Source organism: Lissotriton vulgaris, chromosome 7 (genome assembly GCF_964263255.1).
Source record: "Lissotriton vulgaris chromosome 7, aLisVul1.2, whole genome shotgun sequence".
NCBI lineage: Eukaryota > Metazoa > Chordata > Amphibia > Caudata > Salamandridae > Lissotriton > Lissotriton vulgaris.
This window is the reverse complement of record NC_141695.1, coordinates 167,452,430-167,476,575: the sequence shown is the minus strand read 5'-3', so window position 1 is coordinate 167,476,575 and position 24,146 is coordinate 167,452,430. Positions and strand designations below refer to the sequence as shown.

At 46.4% G+C, this 24,146-nt stretch overlaps 1 protein-coding gene across 3 annotated transcripts in view; it reads right to left on the bottom strand.

Moving 5' to 3' along the window:
* LOC147701080 (uncharacterized) overlaps positions 1-24,146 on the bottom strand; it is an 80,059-nt gene that overhangs the window by 43,819 nt on the left and 12,094 nt on the right. Inside the window, exon 1 of one of the 3 annotated variants that reach the window (XM_086929866.1) lies at positions 253-449. The exons of the other annotated variants lie outside the window; for them this stretch is intronic. The gene's annotated coding sequence lies outside the window, so the exon portion shown is untranslated. Of the gene's footprint in view, positions 1-252; positions 450-24,146 lie in introns of those variants that run through there. 3 annotated transcript variants of the gene reach the window in all.

Sequence of the window (24,146 nt, the reverse complement as noted above, 5' to 3'; positions counted from 1 at the left end):
CCATGGGCCCCGGATAGAAGAGTCCAGCTCAGCCCCAGGGGCCCCCGGATAGAAAAGCCCAGCTCAGCCCCCCACGGGCCCCGGATAGAAGAGCCCAGCTCAGCCCCAGGGGCCCTCGGATAGAAGAGCCCAGCTCAGCCCCAGATCCCCCGCATAGAAGGATCCAGCTCAGCCCGGCTCCTGCTGAGATTCCCTCCAGAATTATTCAATCTATTTCTACAAACACAGCAAAAGATGCTAACAATCTCCTACCTGAGCGTAGATCTGTGCAGACATGTCCAGGCTCTCTCCTCCCCCTGGGGCAGGGGGGGGATGTGGGGGGAACAGATCTGGGGTCTGAGGGGGGGTCTGTGAGGGTCTGAAGATCGAGGTAACTGCACAGACAGACTGGGCTCTTCCTCCTCTGCAGCAGGCTGGACACACAAGAAGAGGCTGGAAGTGATGTCACCACCACTGCTGGTGCTGTCTCTGCCGCTGCTGACCCAGAAGAGGAAACCCTTCTCCCTTTCATCCAATTTGCAGCTCAGTGGTTTTCATCAGCAGGCGAGGAGCTCTCTCTGGTGGCTACTGACGGAACCGCCGCCTCTAGTCAATTGGAAATTACAGTCTCTATTTCATTAAATATATGAAAATGTTGAAACTGCCAGAATTTAACTGGACAGCATTTTTCTAATTTCCCTGTTTCTGTGGGTAATTCTTTATATTTGGTAGGGCTGTGTATATTCAAACAGCATTCCAAATTAACTTTTGCATTTCTCTGCATTGTTTACCTGCTCACTCCCTCCCTTCAAAGGTTCACTTATAAAATAAAGAAAGAAGTAGATTGCAGTCCAAATAAATTCATAAGACAGAACAATCAGGTTTGACTCTCACAGATTTCTCACTCAGTGGATGGTCCCATGGCAGTGAGTGACCGGTGCCGGGTCTGAGGATGAGAGGGTAATCCAGCACTAACTAATGTCAGACTCCTACATACAGGCTCTTATTAGAGTTACCACCTTTGGTCATGTTTTAAGGTTTTGCAGGCCTGGATATTAATTTTCAATAAGACTTTGGATAAAAGTATTTGTATTGATTTTTAAAATGGCTTTTCTGTATTTGTTTACTTTAACTATCAGTCAGGATTCGATAGGCAGTTCTAGAACACATTTAAAGTGATTTCTGCTTATATTTGATATTTTAAGTTTGCACTGATTAGAGGTAAACATACCAGCTTTAACTTATCTTCCTACTTTTGTACTCGCCGTATCATTAAAATACAGGCCATGCCGCAAAAAGACCGGCCAGGTGGTAACCCTCTCTCCTATAATAAGTTGCTCCTCGTCCACACACCATCAATGTGCGGGTGCAGGAGGGCCTAGTAGCACTGTCAGGAAAGTTGCATTTGTTGCCTCTGCAGTGACATCAGATCCAACACACACCCACACACACATCAGAGCTTTCAAGTCTCACTCATCATGAGTGAAACTCACACATTTAGAGGTTGTGCTGAAGTCTCACTCACACCTTTCTGAATCTTATAATTCGGAGAAGGGGGAGGCTAGAACTAGAATTTCATATGTGACTTTGCTCGTACTTCTACTGTGTGCAGAGTAGCCGCTTAAAGTCAAAGAGGGAGATACTATTCATTTCATAGAGTTCAGCAAACCAACTGGCCTACATATTGATAACAGTACATTTTCAATATTTCACCTTGACGACTGAACAGATTATACATTCGGTGTAATGTCAATTTGGATGTCTGTATAAATGATTTGGATGTCAGCTGTGCACTCATCATTCCTATAATTTCACTAATATCTCATCCTCTGACATTTTTTTTTTTAAGTTTGAGTTTATTGAAAATGAGAGAAAACATGAACAGAAGCAGGAATGAAAAAACAATCAATATAATAATTCATAAAGTTATACAATAACGGTAAAGAATATGGAGTGGCATATAATAAATATAAATAAAGAAAACAATGAAAATATCCAAAGTCATGCATATAGAGTGATAAAGCAAGCATAATAAATTACAGAAAACAGAACAAATTGAAAATAGCAGGGTAAATAGCAATAAAGGGAACATTAATAAGTATTGGTGATTTTAAAGGCAATGGGGGAAATTAAGGTGGTTTGCGTACTTCTGTAGAATGAACATCATGGATTTTGGAGGAAGGGGCAGAGGAGGAAAGATAAGTTACTAGAGGAAGCCAAAGGAGATCTCATTTATTGCTAAGGAAACAGGAGAAACATAATTAGTGTCTAGACGGTGGTGGAAACACACCGCGTTTCACCATGACCTAAAAGAAACATTAGTGGCTTGTTTCCAATTAGATGTAATGTGATGAAAAGCAATACCTATCAAAAGATCAATGGAAGAGTAGTGTTGGTGAGAAAGGGGATGTGCAGGGGATAGAGAGCCTAAAAAGATGTGAGGGAGAGAAAAAGGAATCCGGAACTGAAAGGTAGTGTGTCAGCTGCTCCCCTACACGATGACCACAATTGCTGATTCAGATTGTTTCCGCTGTTCCAGTGTTAGAGGGGGGAGGTCTCTGGGGGACAGAGGTAAGTACTCCTGACCACCCCAGGACCCCTCTCCTCCAGGAACGTTACCGAGCACTAGAGTCAGACCCTCCAGAGGGGAGGGTTAAGCATTTATGTTCATGTACACGGAGACACCACCACACTACAAAGGGACACCACACCAATGGGTTATAGGCAAAACAAGTTCTTTATATATGGCTTCTCATCAGATCAGGGATTATATACACTTGGGCTAGGGGCCAGCTTTGCTTCTTGAATGGCCGGGACTCATGGAGGGGATATGAGGGAGACTTCATGGGAATTCTCGAGGTACTCACAGTCTCCCCGGGTTAGCCTCTAGTCCGGTTGGCTCGGGAGGGCTGTGGGATTCAGCGCTCCTGGCAAGGGTGGTGGAGGCCACGTATCCGGCGTACGGCTCTCAATCCTCGAGACGCAGGATACGGAGGGCTGCAATGTAGAGGTATCAGGCGTACGACTCACAATTACTTTGAATCTTTATTTCGACCAATAAGATCATAAAAGATATACAGACAATCAAAGTCATATAAAATGTGAACAATCCAATAAAACAATAATTATAAAAGTTGGTCTACAAGATATAAATCAGATTATCCTCAGTAATGCTTAAAACCATTAACGAACTAAATTTGTTAGAAGTATTAAAGGTCCACCTCCGCCTTCAAAAAGCGGGAACCAGCGTGCCACATTGCCTTTAGATACTTTGCCACTGCAAACACTATCAGGGGGGTGTTATGGCTGGATTTTCTGATTAGATGGGATCAGCCCCTAGGGGCCCCTCCAACCCAGCCAGAACGTAACCACCTCCCTCCTCAGGACCATCCATCCAGGCACCTGGGTACCTACCTGAGGATGGGGAACTCGCAATATACAAGCTCATATTATTAAAAACACCACTAAATCTATAGGGATACTAAGAATACTCACTGATTACTAGGGATATCCATACCCTACACCACACTTATATTCACATCAGTTGGTCTCGCGGCCACCCCGACCCAGACCGGTCTACCCTAGGGCAGATATGACACACAATCCGGTGCGTCTACACATGGGCCTGCAGAACCCAATGCTCTCTTTTCCAAACGGTTCGCAATCCGGCAAACCTACACGCCAGTCTCCCACCTGACGCTCTCACTTACGCAAGCCACAATCTTGTGGGTATACACGCTGGTGATCCCACCCAGCGTTCTCACTAACGCCGCATATCAACGACGACCAAATTCCTATGAACACCTTCAGTTATATGTTGGGAAGTCTCTCTCCCTATTCACTAAGGGCTTGCTACTACAATATTAGGAGTTAGCCAATTAATATAATGTACCTCTTATTTTTGGCATCATAGGTCCACTCACTCCCTATTTATGTGATTACCACTTACCTGATTGGGGTTACTCATCCATTCATATAACTAGTAAACACCTAGGAGATACATTTACCTGGATTGAACAAGAATATAAGGCACTTTACAGTTTGGTTTTATTAGAACAATATAAACACTTACACAGATCTGTAACTGACAAAGACTATAGATAGAACACACCGCTGAAAGAGAAAAGATTAGCAATGTGAGAAGTTGGCCCGATATGCAACGTTCGCTATTCTAGCGACCGCTATGTATCGTTCCAACGACCCTTATGGTGTTTGGTTGTAAGTCAACCTATAGACCAGCTATCCTAGTAGCGTGGATACGAGCAGTCTAAGGCTAAAGACTCGAGAGGGCGTGTTAAGCCAGCTGTTTACCACACATGTACCCCTTGAACACCCAGTGAAAGGACACCACACAAGTGTTATGAAAATAAACAGTATATTTATTAAGAATCACAACAGCCCTGTACTCTTTATGAGGACAGGGTACTAAGCACAAACCAAATCTCTTTAGCAAATACTTCAAGTGCACAATTTAAAAACAAGTGTCCGAGGACACGGGAAGGTTAAGGTCTCGGGCGGACCCGATAAGGCAAGTCGGAAGCGAGGGACTCGGGACCCTAGAGTAAGGAGGCTATGCAGGCACCGAAATGCCGAGTTACCTAGCCACGAGGGCTGCGGCTGCACAAGTCTTACAGGCGTCGGGGTCTTCGCTGACGAGCCAGGAGCCGGAAGAAAAGGAGTTGCTGGCCGGCGACCAGTGCTGAATAGTTCGTAGAGATCCAAGCCTGGATCGGAGATTGAAGAAACCTGAAAGCAGAGGGGACCAAGTTCGTACTACTAGCCAGTAGTCAGAGGGTACCAGGAAGGCACCAGTTGGCCGTCACCTCGACCAGGTGAGTGGGCGACGCTAGGCTCTGCAGTCTCACGGACCAGGAGGCGTTGTCGGCGACCACGGTGGAGGTGCGAGCTGTCCCACGAAGGATGATGCTGTCGGCGTCGCTGGGCCCAGGATGGGGCAACAAGCCTTGGCAGATCTCAGGGCCACGTGGTGGGCCTAAGATGGCGTCTTGAGTGGACCAGGAGGGTCCGGGGTGCTTCTCGCAAAGACGGAAGCAAGGGCCAGTCTGGAGCAACCAGACCAGCAGTGATGATTCTCGGATGTCGTCACAGAAGGGCACAAGCCAGCGGCTAGTGACCAGACAACGTGCTGAGCAGCGAGCAGAAGGGCCCCACGCAGATCGTGGAGATGCTGGGGGACTGCACTTCGGAGCTGGAGCGGCTCAGGGTCGGGGCTTCTCGGACCCCAGAGCACTCACCAGAGAGTTACCTCGATGGTCGTGCTGGTTTTTAAGAGCGTGCAGGTTCTGATGATGGCCGGTCCCTCGAGGTCTCGTCGCACCCACAGATCACAGCTGAGCTGATGACGTGGGTAGAGGTCAGAGGTGCCAGGGAAGCCGGTTCTCGTCGAGCTGGGCCGTCGGATTCCTTGAGGAAGGACTTACAGCAAACCGCAGAGTTCTTAGATGGTGCCCGCTGATGCAGGGTGACTACTCCTTAGCCACAAGGGAGAAATCTTGAGAAGAGTCTTGAAGTCCTTTCGTAGAAAGTATTCTTGATTCAAAGATGATCTAATTTGGAAGGGTCCCCGCTCCGGCCTTTATCCTAAAGAAAGGGGTGGGTACATGACTAGGTCCTGCCCTAAGGGTGGGACCAGGAAGGGGGGTAGTTACACCCCTCTCCCCTGCCGGACTTTCCCCAGGCCAGGGCTGTCGCCCCTGGAACTGGTTCTAACCGGCAGATGCGTAGTGAGCACCGGGGTGCCACTCCGCAGTCACCTTCTCGCAAAAGCCCTACCTACCCAGAATACACAAACCCTGTCTGGGACGGTGCGAACACCGCCCTTGACAGGAAACCCTTTGTCCAAGCGCTCCTCGCTGGAAGGACTCCCAGCAGCAGGAGGTCAGACTCGTGTCTGTGGTGGCAGCATCCATTTTGTGGAGCTGAGGCTTTCGTTAACTTTAACCGGGGTTCACAGTTACGTACATGCCGTGTCCCTCTAGAAGGGCGGAATGCTAACCTCGTCGCCAGAGTTGGTGAGAGGGCAGCATCCCGATTCGTATGACACCTTACTCGACATGTCTTGATAACGCGACACCGAAGTTACCGATGTGGCACGCGTTATCATGGAACAGCCATTGGGTCTTTTCTCCGCAAGCTGCAACCGGCTCGGCTCGGGCCAGAACACAGTTCACGCGAGCCCATGCACTCTGCCTTCAGGATTGTCAAGGCCTGCCATAGGAGTGACTGATAGGGACTCGGGTGTCCATTGTATGGTTAGATATAGAGCTACTATATCTAAAGCAAAGGGTGATTACACGACTTCGCCCCAGCTGTCATGCAGCCAGTTGTGTCAAATTTAGGAGGCCAGCCAGGGGTGGCATAATACATGCTGCAGCCCCTGGCGGCCCTGGGTACACCCATGCCCTGAGTTACAGGGTCTGATAGGGTGGCCCAGTACCAATTGGAAATGCACCTAGGGTACATGGAATCCATTTTAAAGAGAGAGCAGTAGGCCTGGGGTCCTGATTGGCAGGGTCCCAGGTCGACTATGTCCAAAACCAGCTAAAACACAGGGCAAAAAGTTGGGGGCAACCATAGTCAGGATGTACCTTCCTACAAGCAATACAATAGCTTAGGGAATAAGGACAAGATTAAGATGCAAGTGTAAAGTAAACTAATGTGATGGAGTAGATATCACCTGATTAGTGTGAAGTCTTGTTCTAGCTGTCATCTGGGTTCCTCTCTCGTCTGTGCCTTGGCTCATCTCAGACTCTCTCTCTCTCCTGCACTCTTGGGTACACCTCTGCGCTGATCACTTTGCACTGAACTCCTCTTCCCCACGAACTGTCTCCACCTTCCAGCTTCAATCTAATGGTTCCTGCCGCTCTGATGCTTTTCATTCCACTAGCTTGTTCACTCTGTCTCTGCACCAATGTCCAAATAACTCCAGCTGCTCCCATAGGTTAGTCCACGATCTCTCCTCCGTCTCTTCTAAAAGGCATTACTTCAGACTCCAGCTATTCACACCTCCTCCTGATAAGTAACTGCTTCTGACTGCTTCCTTCAGTTCCAGCTCACTATTCAACTCAGCTCTCTCTCCGGCTTGAACCCTCTCTCTCTGCCAACTCCACTCCACTGCTTTCCACTCCTCCACCTCAACACGACTGACTGGCTCCGCCACCTCCACTCGACTCACTGACTCCGCCTCTGCACTTCACTGATATAGAATGCTGTTTCCTCATGGAAAGTTCCAGCCATCAGCCTGCCGCCCACCAGGTCTCTGCATCACCTCGCATCAAGGACACACACCCAGCCGGCCGGCCTTTTGTTGTGTCTTCCACACAGAGAATAATACAGCCTACCGATAAGGGCTGGCCCAGACCGGTTCTCTCCAAGTGAAAAACAGCCTTAACTATAAACTTTGCCTTTACCCTGAAAAGCCTCTCAGCTTCATCAAGATGGAGTCCCTCTAGCTCTAGGCCTGTAGGCCTGAAAGGGATGAAATGCCCCTTAGCTCTGTCAGAATACCTACATAAACCATACCAATGTGTCTAATATGTCAAAGCCAATAGGCAATAGACAGGTTAAAGTCAAGAATAAAGGATCTATCATCATATTAAGCAGCTATCCTCTTCTAGGTCTGGAAGAAAGGGCTTAAAAGGGCCAACACAGGCTAAGAATACCTATACTAGATGTGAGCAAGACTAAGGTCTATATCACTGCTAAATAGAGCCAAAAACTCTGCCATAACATTCCACCCTTAGATCCTTATCTTGCGAACATCAATAAACAACAACATCCATATAAACAAACATCAACACAATCTATCAACAAATCAAAAAACTAAAAAACTCTCTAAAAAGAATGACAACTTAAGGAAATTCCACCTGAAACTCAATTGTAGGGAATACAAACCTAACAACCAACTGAAAACAAATCAAAGCACCCTTGATTCGAATGCTGAAACATATCTGAGATTGGATCTGATAACAACAGAAACTAACCAAAGCATCCTCAAACTAAATGTGCCTCAACTTCTAGTGATAACTGGTGAAATCTAGTGATGTAGGGACTTATGTGTTGAATGAAAACAGCAAGGGGCCTAAATGGGGCCTACCTACTTCGGACAACTTAAGAACTAAATGTGTTTCAACTTCTAATGAGAAAACAACAAAGGGCCTAAATGAGGCCTACCTACTATGGTCAACTTAAGCTAATGATGACACATGAAATCTATTGCTGTAGGGACTTAAATGTGTAATAAAAACAACAATGGGCCTAAACAAGGCCTACCTACTATGGTCAATTTAAGGAAACATTTTGGTGAAATCTGAGAAGTAAACATGACAAACTGTTCTTAAGGTCTGGGCAAACAGTAATACATAATCATACTAAAAGACACACCTCCCAGGACAATCTAAAGTCTAGGGTAACCACCCTTTGATCAATCAAGGTGAAATTATAATAACAGGAAAAGACAACCCCATTTCTACAAGATAGCTGGTGTATATATATAACACCTAGTTTCTTCACACTGTGGAACACATGTGTGCACTACCATTCAAAAAAAAGTCCTTCATTGGCAAAAACTGTTTTGAAGAAAACAGGAAAACTATAATAGGTGACATGTTTGTTGTTTTTTTTTAAAAGTGGGGCCTGATTGTAGTGATTGCAAAGAATAATGCAGGCCAAGAAATCATATAAGAAAATCCTTTTGCTTGGTATATTTTTCATCAAAAAAAAAAAAAGTCCAATGTCAATTTAGGGCATCAGTGTAGGCCAACAACCAGCATCTTCGGTATCCGGACACTTCCTCCGATGCGGCCATTCACCACCCTTCCGGTCTGGTCTGGTCTGGATCCATCCTCCAAAAATAATAAACTAACATAAAAACATGAAAGTAAAAAACTAAAATAATAAAGGAAGTGGGGGGGGGGGGGGGCGACCCACGCACCAACACCACAACCCAGCAATCCTAGGACAAGAAAACAAGTATCATTAATCTTGCATGATAAAATTTTCCATTTAAAAAGCACCCCGGGTGCCTTTCATTATTGAAAAGAAAATATCCTAATTAATTAAAAACATTCAAAATCTAATTTTTAAGGACATTCAGTGGTCTAATCATACCCTAATCCTCTCTAAGACAGCCCCTCCCTTCAGAGCAGGAGCCAGGCTACAATATGAAGTAATTTGAATCACTGCCAAATGATGATCTCACAGCAGGAGCAGGGCACTGCAAGCCTCCATTTCCCAGATCAGAGAAGCCCGCCCAGGCCTACTGCCAAGGGCCAAGAGTGTGCAAGAATCCCTTATCAGCAGGCAATGAAGCTGCCTGCGTCAACAGCCAGGAAGAGCGAGTTCACTCCACCCTCCCATAAACATGCCGTCCGCGGAACAAAATTGGATTATGGCCAATCAAAAACAGGACAGGCTGCAGTCGAAGCCTGCAGGGGAAAAAACCTGTCTTCACAAACCAGCTGGTCTGCCAAGGTCGACAAACAAATTCCTTGTAAGCTTGTTCCCAGGCCTGATTGCACTAACTAACGAAAGCTAGCATTTTTAAAAAAAACAATTCTGTTACAATGTACTGCTACTTAAAAGTTCCAGTTTCTAAAAAGACTTTTGTCTAACTAATTCAGCTAAAGGCAAGACAATAAAATATGGGCATTGATTTATGCATTCTGCATTTGAAAAAACGAATTATCATGGACCATTGTCAGCTGTTGAAAGAGAAATAATTTTAAAACAACATAAAATGCAGACATATTTCAACATTGTATTATGTTCAACCAGGGGCATCATGTAATTTTGCATTACAGCGTAATTAAACATGGAAGCTATTTAATCCAACCTAATAAAAGGGCCACATTCATACATTAATAAACAGCCTATTATTTTCTAACTGAGTTGGATAACTTACCAATGCCGGTTTTGCTGACACATTTCACATTTAAAAAAAAAGTTTCAGTTTGCATTTGGGAAAATAATAATGAGAACACACATTTGTTTTCAAAAGCACACGGTTGCCTTTCACTAATTAAAAGCACATGTTACCATGCACTGTCGGGCAAGATTGATTATTCTCAACCTGTGATCACTACAAAGCATCGGCCAACACATTCCTTTCTAGATGGAAAACCCTCGAAGAAATAATTAATGAAAACAGCCCCGTAGCGTGCACTCTAACAGGGCCATCTTTTTAATATTTCACACATTTTAAACCATGCATTCAAAAATAATTCTCCACATGTCAGTGGATGCATATTAAGAAGCGCATTTAAAAGAACACAGCTCTCTCCGTGCAAACCCTTATCTCAATCCGACTGGTTGATTTATAACCTAGCGACCCCTACGAGCCAGACACATGAAATCATCAATTCCAAGGCAAACCCACACAAATTCGTAGACGCATTTCAAAAAGAATGTGAAATGAACAGAACCCTTTGCAAAGCACAAGATGTTACCTTTCCGTCAAGAAGCTGACAAAGCACATAGGCAGACCAAGGAATCAATAAAAGTCAAAATCAAACCACAAATAATCCACTGACTTTTATAGTCAGGTCAAATAACCATGCAAGGTAAAACAGCATGTTTAAAAATAAAGGCTGCCATCTTAATTCAAGATATTAACCCTTTGGCAGCTCAAGCACAATCATTCCCCAATGTCCATGGATACATGGGAAAGTCATGAGCACATCTCTTCACGTTTACAGATAACACGTACACACATTTTCAAAACGTTATCCCCAAGCACCCGAGAGAGATCCAGCTCTCTCCTGCCAAACGCAATGATAACATGCCCTGTCCAAGCCATTACCACATGGCGCTATTCACAAGCCATATTTACAAGACAAGCTTTTCACAAACAATATATCCAAGGCGCAATGCACAAGGAACACAGCAGATCAACATGAGAACATGCACCTCACAAGCCACAATAACATGGCGCTATTCACAAGCCATATTTACAAGACAAGCTTTTCACAAACAATATATCCAAGGCGCAATGCACAAGGAACACAGCAGATCAACATGAGAACATGCACCTCACAAGCCACATTAATATGGCGCTATTCACAAGCCATATTTACAAGGAGCTATATGCAAAGAACTCCACAGATCATATTACAATGAACACATTTCACATTGCACAGCATAAGCAAATGCAGCAAGCAATTTAATGGGCAATTTAAAAGCATTTTTTACACACATTTATACAATTGGACCATCACAAAGATGTAACTGGCTCCCTCATGTAATGCCATCCTTCAACCCTGACAGTTTAAACACCAAGATAAAAACCATTCCTTCCACCCTGAATAAGCCAAATGCCATGATGTAATGCAATCTCCTCACGCTGCAACTGTTCAAGCCCATAGGTCACACAGGCTACATAAACTGCAACATTACGCCAGATGGAACCGGCGCTCAGGGCACTCCCTCACAACACATGGGAAACTCTCTAAGCACATGGCCAGGACACACAGGATAGGTAAGCAGTTCGTGACGCCAGATGTTATGTCTGGCGCTCAGGGCACTCCCACACAACAAATGGGAAACAATCTAAGCACATGGCCAGGTCACACAGGTTTCGTAAACTGTTCGTAGACGCCAGATGTTATGGCTGGATTTTCTGATTAGATGGGATCAGCCCCTAGGGGCCCCTCCAACCCAGCCAGAACGTAACCACCTCCCTCCTCAGGACCATCCATCCAGGCACCTGGGTACCTACCTGAGGATGGGGAACTCGCAATATACAAGCTCATATTATTAAAAACACCACTAAATCTATAGGGATACTAAGAATACTCACTGATTACTAGGGATATCCATACCCTACACCACACTTATATTCACATCAGTTGGTCTCGCGGCCACCCCGACCCAGACCGGTCTACCCTAGGGCAGATATGACACACAATCCGGTGCGTCTACACATGGGCCTGCAGAACCCAATGCTCTCTTTTCCAAACGGTTCGCAATCCGGCAAACCTACACGCCAGTCTCCCACCTGATGCTCTCACTTACGCAAGCCACAATCTTGTGGGTATACACGCTGGTGATCCCACCCAGCGTTCTCACTAACGCCGCATATCAACGATGACCAAATTCCTATGAACACCTTCAGTTATATGTTGGGAAGTCTCTCTCCCTATTCACTAAGGGCTTGCTACTACAATATTAGGAGTTAGCCAATTAATATAATGTACCTCTTATTCTTGGCATCATAGGTCCACTCACTCCCTATTTATGTGATTACCACTTACCTGATTGGGGTTACTCATCCATTCATATAACTAGTAAACACCTAGGAGATACATTTACCTGGATTGAACAAGAATATAAGGCACTTTACAGTTTGGTTTTATTAGAACAATATAAACACTTACACAGATCTGTAACTGACAAAGACTATAGATAGAACACACCGCTGAAAGAGAAAAGATTAGCAATACAATAGCTTAGGGAATAAGGACAAGATTAAGATGCAAGTGTAAAGTAAACTAATGTGATGGAGTAGATATCACCTGATTAGTGTGAAGTCTTGTTCTAGCTGTCATCTGGGTTCCTCTCTCGTCTGTGCCTTGGCTCATCTCAGACTCTCTCTCTCTCCTGCACTCTTGGGTACACCTCTGCGCTGATCACTTTGCACTGGACTCCTCTTCCCCACAAACTGTCTCCACCTTCCAGCTTCAATCTAATGGTTCCTGCCGCTCTGATGCTTTTCATTCCACTAGCTTGTTCACTCTGTCTCTGCACCAATGTCCAAATAACTCCAGCTGCTCCCATAGGTTAGTCCACGATCTCTCCTCCGTCTCTTCTAAAAGGCATTACTTCAGACTCCAGCTATTCACACCTCCTCCTGATAAGTAACTGCTTCTGACTGCTTCAGTTCCAGCTCACTATTCAACTCAGCTCTCTCTCCAGCTTGAACCCTCTCTCTCTGCCAACTCCACTCCACTGCTTTCCACTCCTCCACCTCAACACGACTGACTGGCTCCGCCACCTCCACTCGACTCACTGACTCCGCCTCTGCACTTCACTGATATAGAATGCTGTTTCCTCATGGAAAGTTCCAGCCATCAGCCTGCCGCCCACCAGGTCTCTGCATCACCTCGCATCAAGGACACACACCCAGCCGGCCGGCCTTTTGTTGTGTCTTCCACACAGAGAATAATACAGCCTACCGATAAGGGCTGGCCCAGACCGGTTCTCTCCAAGTGAAAAACAGCCTTAACTATAAACTTTGCCTTTACCCTGAAAAGCCTCTCAGCTTCATCAAGATGGAGTCCCTCTAGCTCTAGGCCTGTAGGCCTGAAAGGGATGAAATGCCCCTTAGCTCTGTCAGAATACCTACATAAACCATACCAATGTGTCTAATATGTCAAAGCCGATAGGCAATAGACAGGTTAAAGTCAAGAATAAAGGATCTATCATCATATTAAGCAGCTATCCTCTTCTAGGTCTGGAAGAAAGGGCTTAAAAGGGCCAACACAGGCTAAGAATACCTATACTAGATGTGAGCAAGACTAAGGTCTATATCACTGCTAAATAGAGCCAAAAACTCTGCCATAACAGGGGGACACATCAGTCTTTAGGATTCTGTACAGTTGAAGGAAGTGTCTGAAGCCCAGGTTTTTGAGAAGGGGGATGAGCCAGTATTTCCAGATTTTTTGGTATGGTTTGCAGAAGAATACCATGTGTAAGTCGTTTTCTTGGAAATGCGCGCATGCCGGGCAGCGCTCAGTAGTTGGGGGCAAGGACCAGGAACTGGTGAATGACCTTAGAGGTAGTGTACCATATCGCCACTGCAGAAATAACTTCCTGGATAACACAGGAGTCATACCATCCAAAACACTTTCCAGGGAATAAAAGTCTTTACTTTGTATAAATAGGTTTGTTAAAGAACCCACCCGCATAGCATCCAAGGCAACAGTAAGCTTTAGTTCATAGTAAGCGTTTGACAGTGCTTTGCGTGTAATCCTGGTGCTTGCATTTGCCGGATCAGTCCAAAGTTCTGATAGACCTAGGCTCTCAAGTGACCTTTTTATGTAGCTTAACCATGGAATATGGGCGGCATTTGGTGCGTTTAAAAACTCCTGGAGCTCAGTCCTGTAGTTAATAAGTTCTTTACTGCTCCACAATCGTCGCCAAAAAGTTAATGGCTTGAGTCCCAATTCCTCTTCAATTGGCCTAATGCCCAAGTCCAGTCTCAAAGGGAGCAACGGCGTACTTGAGGGGAGAGCTACCAACTGTCTGATGAATTTGTTTTCCGTAATCATCAACTTTGGGCAGAAGTATGACCCCACAATTCGCCCCCATAGGTAACTGCCCCCGTGCCTGTGATTTGTAGATTTGGATAAGAGGGCCGAGTGGACGATATGTTGAGTTCTTCACCATCCTCGAAAAACCATCCACTATCTGCACCAGTTTCATGTTAACTTTGGTCTTGTGTGTTACCCAGGTCATTTTCTCGTTTAGCATTACCCCTAGATACTCAAATGTAGAGACCCTCTCTAATCGCGCTGAGCCAAGCAGGGGATTAGGGTGTGTTGAGGGAGTGGGGTTTAAGATCATATATTTTGTTTTAGAGGCGTTGATCTCAAGTCCCCTCTCCGTACAAAATTCCAAAAACCCATCCAGTACCCTTTGTATTCCCATAGGGGATTTCAAAAGCACAATCCTCGAGTCGCGTGATACCGATGGGGTCTAGAGCGGCGGGTTTGTGGACAACTCGTACCCTCAACCACGATTCATCCACTTGATGTTCCACACACCCTGGGCTCCGGGTACGACTCGCACTTCTGAGCGCCGTAGGTCGCGTTGCCCCTCCTGGTGGTGACAGGCCAGTGCTGCTCGTACTTTGGAGTGCGAAGGGCTCTTGTGTCCGGTCTCTGGTGTGGGGCACACCCTGAAGACCCTGAAGTGCCACTTGTCTCCTTGCACTCCCCGGGATGTGGCGTACAGCTGTCGATGCGGTGCATACTCTGGAGCGCACAGGTTCTCAAGTGCTTCCAGGTACGGGACGGACAGATGTAGCTGCGGTGCATACTCTGGAGCGCACAGGTTCTCAAGCGCTTCCAGGTACAGGACGGACAGATGTAGCTGCAGTGCGTACTCAGGAGCGCACAGGTCCTCAAGCACTTCCAGGTATGGGGCAGACAGATGTAGCTTCGGTGCGTACTTAGGAGCGCACAGGTCCTCAAGCGCTTCCAGGTACGGGTCGGCAGATGTAGGCCAGGTACAAGGCTCGAGCCGCGACGAAGTCAGCTGGGCTTGAGTCGGGGGCAACGAAGCATCCTCACGAGGTCAGGGGAGCCGCGATCTAGGCAGCAGGGCTCACAGTGTCTTTGGTGGAGCGTGACGTTCTTCTTCTCCAGGATCAGCCGCCACCACGTCAGCAAGGCCCTCTTGTTCCAAGATTCAACTAACTCCACTTCCGAGGTGGCCCCCGTTATATCTCTCCTTTTTCCTTTCAAGTTCTAGCCCTCCCAGATGGCTCCTCGGGCCTGGGGCTGATTGTCGGTGCCTCCGGCCATCTGGCACTCATCTCCTTTGAAGTCTGGAGGTAGGGCTTTTCCGCTGCCCGGCAGGGAGCGGGGCCGTTTCGGGTAGGAGGTGCGAACGAAACTCCTCCGCCCTATTCCACTGGGAAAACGATCGCTACCCACATCTGGGCAGGGGGATGGAGGGGGGTTCAGGTTTCTCTGAGGTTGGGACCCTGTGGGGGAGGGCGCCGGCGGACCCCGGTTTCTATTGTTGGGCCTGGGCACTAGGCTTCCTGCTACTGGGGGGAACTGGGGGTGCTATGTCGGGTGGCTATGATTCTTCTGGGATCAGGGGGGGATGTAGGAAAGACAGAGAAAAGGCTACGCTGGGGGTGGCCGCGCACAGGGGACGATCGGGCCCGGGAGGTAAGAAGTCCTACACCAAGGAGTACAGGTCTAACAGTACTACAACACAAACGGATGATCATGGAAATGATCGAAACTTGTCTAAAGGAGAACATTTTCCTCTTTGAAAATACATTGTATAAGCAAATACAAGAAACAGCCAGGGGGACATGCTTCACCCCCATCTATTCCAATCTTTTGGTGGGCTGGTGGGAGGAGCACGTCCTATGGAATCAAGATCAGAATAGATTCATTGGTCAAATCAGTGTTTGGCTCGGGTATATTGATGACGTCTTCCTCGTTTGGGAGCGGAGCGAGGAAGACCGTAAAATCTTTTTAACTGTCATCAATAACAACATCAATCAATTCACCATGAATTACAGCCAGGAAACAGTGGATTTCCTTGATATCAAAGTTTCACTCAAAAATGGCACACTTCAGACTGATCTCTACAGGAAGAACACTGCTGGCAACTCGATCCTCCTTGCGGATCTATCATCCACCAAACTACTGCTGGAGTATCCCCTATAGCAAGTTTCTCAGAGCCAAAAGAAACAGTAGCACCAAAGAAGGCTATAGGAGAACCAAACAGGACATGCTAGATCGCTTTAGTGCCCGAAAGTATCCTATGAAAAGCCTTATAAAATCTAGCATAAGGGCTGATGAAAAATCGAGAGATGAACTTTTACAAGGAAAACTAGACATATCAAGGGAACCTGGCAAAGAACTGATACGATTTATCACCAAGTTTACCTGTCAAGCAAACAACTTATGCAAGATCTTAAAGAGTAGATGGGCAATACTAGCACATGATACCACCTTGAGAACGAAGATAGGCAAATACACCCGACATCATTTTTAAGAGAAATCTTTCCATAAAAGACAGGTTAGTACACAGCCATCTCACAAGTAACAGACAAACTTGGATGCAACAGAGTCGAGGTTTCAGAAAATGTGGTAACTGCAAGGCGTGCAAATTCAGCACTAGCGTCTATGAGATTACCCTGGACAGGATTAGGAAGAAATACTGTATCACTAAACCAATCACATGTGAAACAGACTATGTAGTATGTAATCATCTGCCCATGTGACAGATGAAATATAGGGTTGACTACCTTTCCCATACAAAAGCGTATACTCTAACATTGGTATGCCATCACAAATGCAGACATGAGCTACAGCACAACACTTCAGGGAACACCGTGATGGAGACTGGACCAAACTGGGCCACTCGTGGAGCAAGCCTCTCTGCCACAAACTGTTTGAAACCCTCTACCTGCTGCTGTTTCCGCTACAGGAGTAGCACAGCTGACCGCCCAAAGCGCTGCTGAGAGACTGAGATCGTCGCGAGGCCGCAGAGGAGGTCGAGGCGCCGGCCCCGGGACTGCGAGGACCAGCATACACCATCTCCAGCTGGTCCTCTTCCCGTGAGAGCCGCGCCCCCTTCCAGTGCCCCGCCCCCAGTGAAGCGCTACAACTTCTCGCGGCACCCGCTTCGCGGGTGCCACTCGTGGAGCAAGCCTCTCTGCCACAAACTGTTTGAAACCCTCTACCTGCTGCTGTTTCCGCTACAGGAGTAGCACAGCTGACCGCCCAAAGCGCTGCTGAGAGACTGAGATCGTCGCAAGGCCGCAGAGGAGGACGAGGCGCCGGCCCCGGGACTGCGAGGACCAGCATACACCATCTCCAGCTGGTCCTCTTCCCGTGAGAGCCGCGCCCCCTTCCAGTGCCCCGCCCCCAGTGAAGCGCTACAACTTCTCGCGGCACCCGCTTCGCGGGTGCCACTCGTGGAGCAAGCCTCTCTGCCACAAACTGTTTGAAACCCTCTACCTGCTGCTGTTTCCGCTACAGGAGTAGCACAGCTGACCGCCCAAAGCGCTGCTGAGAGACTGAGATCGTCGCGAGGCCGCAGAGGAGGACGGGGCGCCGGCCCCGGGACTGCGAGGACCAGCATACACCATCTCCAGCTGGTCCTCTTCCCGTGAGAGCCGCGCCCCCTTCCAGTGCCCCGCCCCTAAAAACCTCTCACTCCTCATAAACACTACCAGGACCGCGCATCACGGGACGCGCGCGGGTCGCAGCCCGGGGCGAAGCCCGGGCCAAGGGCGGGCCCGTTGTTGCCCGTTAGTGCCCGATAGAGACCGGACCGGGCCATCTCTCTTTCATCACTGAACCACCAACCAGGTAATCAACATGCCACCAAAAACAAGGAGCACCTCAAAGTCAAAATCCAAACACGCGCAGGAGGTAGCACAAGTAACAGGCCCTATCGACCTATTCATCTCGCGGGTCCACGAGACAATAAACCAGAGTATAGCCCTGATGGAAAAGAGAGTATCACTAGATCTCATGAGTGCTAATGCGAAGCGTTCGTCTTTAGGTGCTATAGCAAACGCCACCTCTCCCATCCATCTTAATACACAAAACTGTTCTTTTCCAATGATTCTGTCAGTACCAGATTCAAACACAGTCCCGTCGGTAGTAGACCTGTCAGTTACACAGTCTGAGTCAGATCTCTCCATAACGTTTGACGACTTGGAAACAACCCCTGATCTAGCTGTTTGTCATACTCAGGGGGACGCCCAATCAAACGAAAACCCGCTCCAGCAAGGTGAAAGGGAAGGAGCAATTCCAAAAACGCACCCAGTAAACAATGAAGAATTAACCAGTGTACCGTGTTCAGAACACGCGACAACCCATTCAAATTCTACAACGTCCCATAGCACACTACTTCTCCCAGTAACTAACCTACCACACAAGGCAATTTCAAACGACCATACTGAAAACCAATGTAAAACTTGCAGAATCACCTCGCAAGTTCTTACTACGACAAAAGATCTGTTATATCAATACTTAAAGCCCATCCAACTCAGTATTAGGAATCTTGAAGCCCAACTAACCATAATTTCGGCCACCTTTCTAGATACAAACACCCGTATAGAAACAAAGGGTCAGCGTAACATCTCGCAGCCACTTAAAAAACAGCATCAAGCACACATGCAGAAAACAGCCAACCACACAAACCCAACGTCCCTAGCACAGAAAAACCCCAAACAAAACACCACATTCCCTAAATCTGCAGTTAAATCGTCCCAACCTCAGAAAGAGAAACCCCTTGCTATAACCATTCAGCAAACAGCAAACACAGATCCAGTTATGATAGACACTTCAGGCCCAGCAACAAATACAGACACTAGTAGAGCCTGTTCAGAAAAAAGGCCCGAAACTGTTCCACCGAAACCACTGCCCCCTCAAATGACTCCTAAAAACACATCCAAAAAACCTTCATCAACTAGACGTCCTGCCCACTTGCCTCCGGAAGCCACTCCCTACACAATAGTTCTCACAGGAGTACCAGAGCTAACCGACGACACACCAGAAACTGCATGGTCACTCAAAAACAAAGCCATGCAGTGGTTAAGCATTAATAGACCTCTCGAATCCCATCTATCGGGAGGGATCACTACAGCCCGTAGGGTAGCCTGGATAGGCAAAACGACAAAAACAATCCGCGGAGACTGCATCATTGTAACATGCAGAGATCCCTCAACAGTGGACTATATCTGTGCCTGGCCTCAGCTCGACAAAAAAGGGGGGATCGATGCTCGACACCTTTCCTTCTTCTATCCCCCAGCTAAACAACAACGTAATCCTCCACCCTGGTCATGGCACCAGCTCCCCAAAGAACCATGGAACCAGGAGTCATGGTACCAAGTGCCTTGGAAACAGATGGAATACTCATACGACTATATAGGTAGGGGTGGACCGAGAGAAAGGCCCAGAGAACGCCAGAGGCCCTATTGGCAAGACAGACCCTATCAAACCTACGAAGGATGGCAGGGCCTTCCAACCCAAAACCGTTTTGATTGTCTCGAAATGGTCGACTGACCATTCAGGGACAAACCTAGCCATCATAAACCCGATACTACCCCGCAATCAGTAAATGCTAAGCAGCATACAATATCTCCAGAGTTTACACACGTTAGACACGAAACCACATTGCAGGAACCATTTAATATTTTCTCTACCAAAACCGAAAAACCCTTCCATACCTCCCAGGTACTATCTAATCCTCCAAAAAAGACACCGCCTATCATCCCTTCAACAGAAGCTGATGCTAACTCGGGAATGTGCCATCAACAAGTCGCAGCCATCACTAACAACCCGACAAAATCAGCATACACCGCGAAGGAACCCTCAACTCTGAGTTTGGCCATCGCATATTGGAACATTGCAGGCTTAACTACAAAAATAACCTGTCCTTCATGGCTCGACACAGCAAAGAGTCAGCAAATTCTGTGCCTGCAAGAGACCTGGTGCACAACTCCACTTCATTTAGCGGGCTACAAAACATTTTTCACTAAAGCAGTACCTAGTAGTATGGGCAGACCAAAAGGCGGACTTATGACCTACATCTCCAATACCCTTCCTCTCACTGCGAAACTGTTAAAGGAAACATCCATCTTCCAAATCATACAAGTCACACAGTTAACAGTATCGAAAGGAAACTTGCATATATTCATAAATTATTACAATAACTCCGGCACTCTGGAATGCTGCTCACACCTAGACGAAATAGCCGCATATTTATCCTCACTTCAAAAAACAAATAGCAATTCCACAATCTACTTCATCTGGGGGGGCGATTTTAATTTCACATTGTGCCCAAACCACAAAACTGGGAACTGCGGGCTCCAGAATGAACTTGGAAATCCCATCCCCCACTTTGTGCACACGTCGGGTGGCAACAAATTAAATGAAATCCTCTTCACCCTAGACCTTGACTTTGTCAATGAACTAGTCAATCCGGAGCAGGTCTTTCTACCCACCTTTCACGGGCGAGGCTGTCTGTCAACCATCGACTATATTTTAGCCTCAAACTCTTATAAAGGGCAACTAAGCAACTACAAAATAGGGTCTAATCCAATCAGCGACCATTATCCTCTTAGTGTGGAAATCCTCATGAAGCAAGCAGGGACACTCCCTCCAAAAGCTAGTTCCCTTGACCAACAAACGCTGGCCATGAAGAAGCTGAATGGGTACGCAATTAAATGGACAAAGATCGACCCGGAAGAGATGACACAGAGGGTTCTTGAAAAAACACACCTCTGGTTAACGAACTGTCTGTCCCCCGAGGCATCCCCAGAATTAATTGTCACCTCTTTTCATAACATCCAGGAAGTAATAAGGGATGAGCTATTCATTAACACAAAAAACAAGCGCAGACTTCCTACCACGAGATGGTTCGATACTGCCTGCCGGAAGGCCCTTACATCCCTCAAAGAAGCCCTAAGACAGCTACCGAGAGACCCTCAAATAATTTCCCAATGGAGGAAAACTTACAATACTGCTCGGAAAAATCGTAAAAAACAGATAAAGCAAGAACTATGGCTTCGACTACACGACAGTGCACTAAGGAAAGATAGCACTGCTTTCTGGCAGACCATAAGATCACCTCTCCTGGCCAACATCAGCGACCCAGACCACCTCGATGTGGCAATAACTGAGGATGACTGGGTCTCCCACTTTTCAAAAATCTTCGGAATACAATCGGATGCCGTTCCAACAACCCAAATACAGGAATCTGAACCGGCAAAGAGCAAGATCTATCCAATCAAGCTACGCTTTACCCTCAACGAGGTCAGAAAGGCAATTAAGGCCTCAAAAACAGGCAAGGCCCCCGGCCCACACGGGGTCCCCATGGACTTGTTCCTACATGACGTCGACTATTGGTCGAAAATAATTACACGGGTCATGGCTGCAGTCGCCTCAACCGGTCTCTTCCACTCATGGTCAACATCTACACTATTGCCCATCTTCAAAAAAGGGGACCGTAACGACCCTGCGTGCTACAGACCGATTTCCCTTCTGGACTCCACGGGCAAGATTGCAGGTCGAATACTCCTGGACCGACTACAATCTTGGGCCCGGGAGAATAACATCATTACTGACCTGCAATACGGTTTCCAGAAGGGGCTCGGAACGGTGGAACAGGCCCTAAACCTCATCCTCCTGGCTGGAAAGTACGCGCGCGCTAAAGGAGGTAACATCTTCCTGGTCTACGTAGACTTAAGCGCGGCATTCGATTGCGTACAGCATGCAAAGCTTTGGCAGATCCTGGCACACCTCGGAGTGGACCCACCCATACTAGCCTTCTTGAGAGAGTTATACACCAACGCAGAAGGTCGAGTTCGATTTGGCACCGGCGGTGAACTATCACGTCCCTTTAAAATATCAAGAGGAGTAAGGCAGGGATGCGTACTGGCTCCCTTCCTGTTCAACCTATATACAAACGGGCTTGAACAGGCTATGCTGGAAGGGAGCCAGGACCTCCCGCAGATAGATCACCGCCCGATACCCATTCTCCTGTATGCCGACGACTCTGTCATCATGGCACGGACTTCTAATCAACTCCAGCGACAGCTAAATAAGTATGTGACTTTTATGGACTCACTAGGCCTAAAAGTTAATATCAAAAAAACTTTTACAATGACCATCGCACTAAGGCCAGGAGTCTCCAAGCCCATACTCATCAACAACAGCAGATTAGAAAAAACACCGGTGTACCCATACTAGGGCATTCTAGTGGACGACACAATGACCTGGCGTATGTTTAATTTCTCTTTTTAAGATGTACTTTTTATGATTATACAAACCTATAATCGAATAAAAGTTGATGAAATGAAATGACTGGACCAAAGCCAGATTGTTTGGTGTTGATACAGTTGTGAAACACCCTAGGGGTGGCAACAGAACTACTGCATTTTGCAGAATGGAATCTAGGTACATATTAGAATCAGGAAGTCTCGCTCCACATGGTATGAACAAGGGCGAAAAGCTTTACACACACTTGTAAATTAGAAGCTCCTATGTGTAACTCATTTTTCTTTTCTTTTGATGATATTTCTAATTGTCACAAATGTATATATTTCTTTCTGTAGACATATCACATTCATCATCGATATTATTTTCTCCTCTTATAATAGTTTTCCAAGATGCAACACAAAGAAGACTGTACTTAGGTTGTACTTACGTCACGCTGGTATACTAAATTGTTCTTTTTCTCAGTTATAAATATTTGGAAGCTTCCATGCACATCTGCCGGTAGCGTTAAGGAGACTATAGAAGGCGACCCCCATGTGGCAACACCTTTTTTTATTCACTGAGGTGGAAGTACCTTATTTAGTTTTATTTGGGTGCTATACCTTTAAGCACAGCAGCATTTGTTTGTCAGTTTTGAATTAGGGCACTAGACTCTAACAAGAAATTGTTTATCAAAATAAAAATATAATTCGGAAATAAGCCGAACATAGCTGAACAACTGTCATAGAAACTGTACTATACCTAATATATGGTGGCTAAAGTCAATATTATTGGTAAAACTTAGTTTACTAAATAACAGCTTTTTTGTTCGTCATTAATACATTTTTTGTTGACAAAGAGTTGAGGAGGAATGACAGAATGTGAAATATTTTGTTTATGTTTACTTGAACGCGTTTTTGCACATTGTATAAAGGCAATGAACACAGAGAAAAACGGGTTATGTGAAAAAGTTTGTCAGATCGAAACGCGCCAGTTTCGTTTAACAAATAAATACCAGTGATAAAATACTACTGCGTTGGTGTGGCTGTTTTCTCAGGGGTGACAGGCAAGGCGGAATACATGTGGAGCAGACATATATATATATTCACTGAAAAAACTACAGGTTACAGGAACGTTTTTTATTTATTTAGGTTTCTTGTAGAGCGCTAACAATCATCCCAAAGGGATATCACGGTGCTGAGATTGCTAAAGTGCGGGTGCAGTGGGCATAGTTGAGTGGTTTAGTCGGAGTGGGGGAAAAGGAAGGTTTTTAGTTGTTTCCTAAATGCCAGGTGGCATTCTGTGAGTCGGAGGGCCATAGGCAGTTCGTTCCACTTCCTTGCAGCGATGTGGGAAAAGGCTCGTTCACCCATCCTGGCTCTCTTTACCCGGGGGATGCTAGCTTGCACCGAGACTTGTGAGTGGAGGTTTCTGGTGGGAATGTAGAACTGAATCCTGTTTCTAAGGATGAGAGGGCCTGTCTGAGTGATACACAACATTTTAAAAGTTGCTCTTTACTTCATTAGCAACCAATGTAGATCACGTTAGAGTTAAGGTTCAGATTTCACTGTGTCAAAACATAGAAATTCAGCTGGTATACAGCCTGATTCATGTACGGGCCGTTTTGCGAGGCTCAAATAGCGAATCATAAGGAATCGCTATTTGAGACTCGCAAAACGGCATTCATGT